At 40.9% G+C, this 7116-nt stretch overlaps 1 protein-coding gene across 1 annotated transcript in view; it reads right to left on the reverse strand.

The window, feature by feature from the left end:
* PLEKHG7 (pleckstrin homology domain containing, family G (with RhoGef domain) member 7) overlaps positions 1–670 on the reverse strand; it is a 57380-nt gene extending 56710 nt beyond the window's left edge. The window contains exon 1 of the mRNA XM_006898487.1: positions 588–670. The gene's annotated coding sequence lies outside the window, so the exon portion shown is untranslated. The remainder of the gene's footprint in view (positions 1–587) is intronic.
* Between the last annotated feature and the right edge of the window lie 6446 nt (positions 671–7116).

Here is a 7116-nt window from a genome sequence, read left to right on the forward strand (position 1 = left end):
TGAAAACAGCAGTGAGATATTATTTCACCCCAGGATCAATAAGAAAGTAAGCAACAAATACTGGTAATTATAGGGTGGGATTGGAACTCTCATGCACTATTACTGGGAATGTAAAATGGTACAGTTCAATAACAAAGAGATTAATTATGGGACTCTTTCAGAGTTCTTCTTTAGAACCATTAAGTAAGAATTCTAATTCCAGACTCTAATGACAAAGCTTGCTGAAATAAACGACTAAAGTATAAGGAAATATGAATTTTAGAGCTTAAGGAGACCTTTAGATATTGTCCTAAGGGAGACAATTTAATTTTCATTGGCAAGTTGAGACTCAGAGAAGTGACGAGGTACTCTTGACATTGACCTTTGCTTTGCACTTCATAGTCTACAAATACTCGCCCATATTTTATTTAAAGTAAAATGACCTCCCAAGAATACAAAGTTCATCAGAGCAGGACACGCCTCCATCCTTCTCAGCCCTAGTTTTCTCCTCCTGTACTTTTCTGTCATTAGAACAAGGCAATAATTTGAAAACTTAGGCTAATGACTGAAATGAAGTCATGATGCACAGCCACCAGTCTATGAAGTACCTTAAAGCCATGGAACTCATAGCTCCTGAAGTCTGTAATCTTCACAGAGGACAGGCAGTTCTCCAGGTCTGAAATGTGCTTGTGTTTGTCCTTGCCCTATTCAAACATGATTAGAAACAGGATTTTTAGACATGAATTAAGAAGACAACTTTGCTAGCCTCAGCATCTCTGGATCATTCTCTTGGGCTCCTGAGAACACACTGCACATTTAGTCTATAATCCATTAACAGTTTCAAATGCATCTCTGAGTCAAAGGTACCCAAGAGCTGTCAAGCTGACTCAGCCTCACAGTATCCTCATACACATTAGAGTAGACTTGTGTTCCACAGAATTTTCAATTTTGAGTCTTCACATATAGATAGGCCTTCCCTTTGAGGTGCCTGAAATCTCTATCTAATTAGCAGCTAAGTACATTTGCACAACCAAGACACCCATAGGACCACAGAATGTTAGACCTGCCTGGAAGAGAGGTACCAAAGTCTTTCTATACTTCTTATTTCACAGTTAAAAATTTTAAAAGCACAGCCAAGTGTAGAAAAATCTTAAGAGAGAGCTTTCAAGGATCTAAGTTCTTGATGTTGGGTTCCATTGAGTTGGAACCAACTCATAGCTGATTCTCCAGCAGGTTTTCAGAGGCAGTAAATTGCACAGAATGATCCAATCTGTAGATCCAAGATGCATACCTTTGAGTTAACTGCATAATTCTTGGCATGTGGCCAGGAGGGACAGTCCTTGGAGAAGGACAACATACTTGGAAGGGTGGAGGGACAGTACAAGAGAGGAAGACCCCAGATGCGATGGAATGACAGATGTGTAAGAAAGAGTGAGCTTGGCTCAGGATAGGGGAGGGTTCAGAACGATTGAACATAGATTGCTACGAGTCACAATCAAATCAATGGTACCCACGACCACCACTACCATCACCACCACCACCATCTCTACCACCACCACCATTTATTCCCTAAAGCAAATAAATGGACTCTAAATCGAGTGCTCACCCAAATGAATGACATGAATTCCCTCATAGTTTTATTTTTCTAAATTTTAGATCATAGGAATTTAGCATTAGAAGATACTTCAAGCCTTCAGTCACTGTTGCTGTTCTTGTGAACCACTGAGTCAGAACTGACCCATTGCTGACCCTCCAGATGGTTTTCAGAGGTAGTTAATGGCATGGGAGGAGATTGCCCATCCATCTTTGAGCTGTGGACTGCGACTGCTTGCCTTCAATAGCAGTGCAGCTTTTTACCACTAGGCTCCCAGAGGTCCTCAAACCTTCAGTCATTGTCATCGTGTACCAAAGAGTTGGAACCAAACTCTAGCTGACCCTCCAGCAGGTTTTCAGAGGCAAGTTAATTGCGAGGGAAGAGATTGCCCAACCTTCTCTGGCTAAGCATCTGGTGGTCTTGAACTGTGTGCCTTTGTGATTGCAGTGGAGTTTCTTGTGACTAGGCCAGCAGAGTTTCCTTTCAGTTATAAAACCCAGAGTATTAACAGAATTTTCCCAACACAATAATTTAATGTTAAAGAATACCAGACTATTCTAGAAACCCTTGTTTCAGTAAAATGGAAATCACTCATTATTACTATAATTTTTAAAACTACTTGTTTTAAAAATCTGATTGCAAAAGTAAAACATGATTATTGTAGAAACATTGAGACACAAAGAAAACAAGAATGACCCATAATTCTCCTTAGCTTGCCACTGACAACATTTTTCCTGAGCATAGTTAAAATTAATTTCTAAAGCTTTTTCATTGTGGTTTGGGTGAAAGTTTACAGAAAAAAACAAATAAAATAAGTTTTCCACTTAATAATTACACATTTTGATTCATGACATTGATTGTTTATAATTAATTTTTAATTGGTGTCCTATTTCACATCTTTGTATAATCATCTCTCTCTTGGTTAATATATCATGAAATTTTTTCCTCATTCAATATTCTATTGCAACAGCATAAATTATTCACATGAAGAGTTCATTTTACCAACTGAACCAGAAAGAAGCTGCCAAGTAGCAATGTGGAAGGTTTTAGAAAGGCAGCTTGGATGCACTTCAAATGCATGCTTATCAGAAATAATTTTTAACTCATACAGCCTCAGGGTGGATCTATGGGCAGAGATCTAAGCTGTTTGGCAGAAGTTAATCAATTTGATGTTAACAGGAAAGAAGAGCCATGGATTATGCCCTGCTGTGAGTAGGAGGGCTGCTAGTGTATCTGAAAGGAGTGTATCTCAGTTTCAGAACATGCTAGAGAGAACAACAATAGGGCTATGGCTGCTTTCTCTGCTGTGATTCTGGTCCTGAGAGAGGAAACCTATTGTAAGCTCATTAGCTTCCCCAGTAGCAAAGGAATCTTGGAATCAGTTGGGGACCTCCTACGGCAATGAGGACATATGCCTTTTGTTGGTGTCTGAAACCATAGTGACTGAATGTTGTGGAAATAACAAAACCAGCAGGGAGATTGAAAAGAAACAGGAGGAGACAATGGAGCAGCGTTGGAGTAGGGGAAAGTGGGCACCAGCTGCCGATCCTGAAGGGCACACACTGTGGCTTTCTGTGAGGCCTTTTGATCAGCCTCTTGGCTAGAGCTTTTGGTGGGGCTCTCATTAAGGAGGGAGGAGACATTCTCCTTCTAATGAGAAGGCCACATTAACTCCTCAGAGCTGCGGGCCCATTTTAGGGCCTTGTTCTTTGCCAGGGTGGCCTTGGCTGGGAGAGGTAAAGAGAACTTTTATAGGGTTTTAGGGGCAAAGAAAAACAGTAATTTAAGATTCAGCCCAGAGTCTCAAATATAGTGACTACAAGGTGGGTGAAGTGAAAGTCTTTGGGAGGCAATGGTGCCAAGGAACTGTGCTATAAAGGAAGGTTCAGAATACACCAAAATCACTTCGATTGAATCAATTCAGATTCAATGATTCACCATTGGGCTCAAGAGGCTGTAAATCTTAATGAGAGGAAACCAAATATCTTTCTCCCTCGCATCTTCTGCTAGTTTCAAACGACTGCATGACTTTTTGGTTAGAGCAGCATATAATGTACCACATGCTCCACCAGAGCGCCCAAGGGGAAGTTAAGGCTAAAGATAAGCATTGAAGAGTAACTAACAAAGCTGCAGCTTTGCCTTGATGAGAACAGATCAGATCTTTGTGAACTCTGATAGAAAAAGCGAGGAGTCTCGACGTCTGGTTACAGGAAACCTCATAGTTGGAGGAGCAGTGGCACATTATGACTGAAACACTCGGGGTTGAAATTATGCTCTGCCACTTACAAGCTCCGTGACCTTGGTCAAGGGTCTCAACTTCTCTACTCCTCAGTTTCTCCATCTGTAAAGTGGTGAGAAAGGAGCAAATGCAACGTGAGGTGGCAGTGGTAGAGTCTGACTTCTAAACACTTCATAAAGGGAAACTGTTCCTATCAATAATATCCATAGCAGCAAATAGATATCTATTATATCAGACACGCCACCTCCCATGCTCCACCTATTTCCACTAATCACTGGGTTAGAGATTTGTTGTTCACTCATAGAGTTTACTTACGGCTGTGGTACTGAGAGTGAGCTTTATTAGTGAAATAGGTTGGGACATGGGAAAGGCAAAGAATATCTTACAATTCAAGTCCAGATTAATCCAGCAGTCCCAAAACAGACTAACAGCAAAATACAATTTCTTAATAGTCAAAGTCCTGGTTTCAGTTCAGCAACACAAATTCAAGAAGGCACTGGTTTCATCAATCATCCAGCAAGGTTTTCCCCAGAGCAGCTATAAGTCAGTTTCTCTTTCAATCATACGGCAAGAACATCAAAACCTTTAACTGTGGCCTTTATCTCAGGGCTCGTCTGATTACACCTTGCCAGGATCTCCCTACCACCATCATTTGGGTCTTGCTCTCACCAAGCTCTCACTCCACTCTCCTTCAAGTCCTGTGGCCCAGTGTGGAAAACACTCTTTTTCTTATCCTACAGCTATTGATGATTTGGAAGACCATGTGCCTGCAGTTAAGGTAGCTGGAGACCAGAGAGGGTAATGTAATGGCTAGAAAAGCCAACTTGGAAGCTAACACTGCAAGTGGGTTAATAATATTACCCACCTTGTTGGTGCACTGTGAGAATTAATGAGTTAATGTATGCAAATTGTGACACAGGTAAACAGAATCACATGTGAACAGAAAGTGTGACTGGCAACATGGTAAACAAGAGAAACATGTCAGCATTTATCACTACTATGTTCTTGGTGGTTGAGAAGGAAGAAAGAAAAGAAGGGAGAAAGATAAGGTCTAATAGAAGAAAAAGAGGGAGGAAAGGAAGAAGGAAGAAGAAAGGGAAGGAAGAAGGACAGAAGAGAGAGTGAAAAGAAGGAAGAAGTTAAGGAAAGGAGGATGTGATGGAAGGAAAGAAGATAAAGAGGAAAGAAAAAGGGAAAAGAGCAAGGAAGGAGCAGAAAAATTCTGCAATGGTTTGGGAAAATGTTGTGAGGAGCTGTCAAGACAACTAGAACTCACCATCACTCTGTGAATAAACTGCAGCCTCACTTGTCTTGTGCCATCCCCAAGGTCTCTGCTACACTCTTTTGGGAGAATAAAACTTGGAAATGTGTTTTTCTGTTGTTGTTGCTGTTATGAGACTTTGAGTCGACTGTGACTCATAGTAACCTGATGAACAGATGAAAAGCTTGCCCTGTCCTGCACTATCCTGAGGATCTCTGCCATGCATGTGTTCGTTGCATTAATGTCATTTACGTAGATAAGGATTACTTGATAATTTAAACAGAAAAGACAAAGGGAAGGAGTTGAGGGGTCCAGTATAAGGGAACCAGATTTCACCTCCTTGTGCAAATGAATGTTAAGAAAATGAATTCTGCTCCTTGCAGGTACATGAAAACATCTTGTCATTTGGCTAAAATTGTATTTTGTCTACACGTGTCTCTGTGTTTGCCAACAGTGTGCCATTTAGCACTTTTTGCCCCCGTTTTATAGGTTGATCCCACTGTCACAACTGTGAATGATAACAGATGTTTTAGGATCCTAAAGATCTTGTCCAGTGCTTGGCATATATAACAAGCGAGGCAGACTGCTCCATTACAGGGAGAACATGGATGGGCTGTCACAATTGTAGGAGGACCCTTTCCTTGGACAAGCCCTTGCCTTCTGACATCATATCCTACCTCCCTTGTGCCCCTCTGCTCTGGAGAAGTTCGTGGGAGATGCCTTTTTTGGGGGGCCCTCACGCTGAGTGGATTACTGGCCCTGCCTCAGTTATATGAATAAGGAAGGATGCAGAAAAGCTGTGTGCTGGGCTCCATGTCAGACCAGGCAAGAATACTACCAAAGTATGTGCCAAAATAGTAGCAAACTTAGAATAACTGAAGATCATGAGCTCAGATGACAATGGTGTTAGAATTTTAGTAGCAGTTTTATGATCTGCAGCTTGTAATACTCATACTGTGTCCCATATAAAATAGTTTATTCTTACAGAACAATCTAAAAGTCACTCAAGTGCATGGTTATGAGAACAAGATGTTTTTCAAAGGCTAATTAAGAAAAATTCCAAAAGCAGTTGTGGTTGATATAAATTGAGTGCTTATGATGTGCTGAGTTCTGGAGTAAAGCTCCATATATGTATCTTTTTATTTATTCTTAACTGCTCTAGGAGGCTAGCTTTGTTTTCTTTCATCTGCCTGTTAGAAGAAGAAATAACCTGAAACTCAGAGAGCCTGAGGTTATATGCCCAAAGTCACACAGAAATAAACATAGTGATTGGAATTGAAACTTGAGAGGCTTTTAATTTATCTACTGAACTAAAGGGGTGGAGGGACAGTGTAGGAAAGGAAGACTCTGGATGAGATGGATTGATACAGTGACTGGGGCCATGGGGATTGGTGTGCCAGAATTAGTGAAACTGGCTTAGGACAGGGAAGGGTTCAGAGCTGCTGTACATAGGGTCACTATGGGTCACAGGTGACTTGAGGGCACATAACAACAACACTAGACTAAAAAAAAAAGACGTTTGTATTTACAGAACCCCCAATGCAGATGTCAACATCAGATAAACAATTAATTAGTGAGGTTATCTAAGCAGATGTTCAACAAAAGGAATGACAATTACTACCACAGTACCCCCTTTGTTATAGCTGGCTGTAATACATAGATGTTGCACCTGGTGTCAAGAAGGTGGACTTGGAATTCAGTGGTAGAATTTTTGCCATTCATGTGGAAGACCCAGGTCAATTCCTTAGAAGTTCACCTTAATTGCAGCTCATGCTCATTTGTTAGTGGAGGCTTGCATGTTGCTGTGATACTGAATAATTTTCAACAGTCTATAGACTAAGGTGCACCAGGAAGAAAGGCCTTGTGCTCTACTTACAAAAACGGAACCAGTCGCTTTCTCAAAAAGTTGCAAATAGGGATACCATTTGACCTAGCAATTCCACTACTGGGAAAATACCCCGAAGAGACCATACTGTCATCCAAGCAGATATATGCACACCCATGTTTATTGCAGCTTTGTTCACAATAGCAAGGAGTTGGAAA

Source organism: Elephantulus edwardii, unplaced genomic scaffold (genome assembly GCF_000299155.1).
Source record: "Elephantulus edwardii isolate Elephantulus edwardi_28Jun2011 unplaced genomic scaffold, EleEdw1.0 scaffold00231, whole genome shotgun sequence".
NCBI classification, from domain to species: Eukaryota; Metazoa; Chordata; class Mammalia; order Macroscelidea; family Macroscelididae; genus Elephantulus; species Elephantulus edwardii.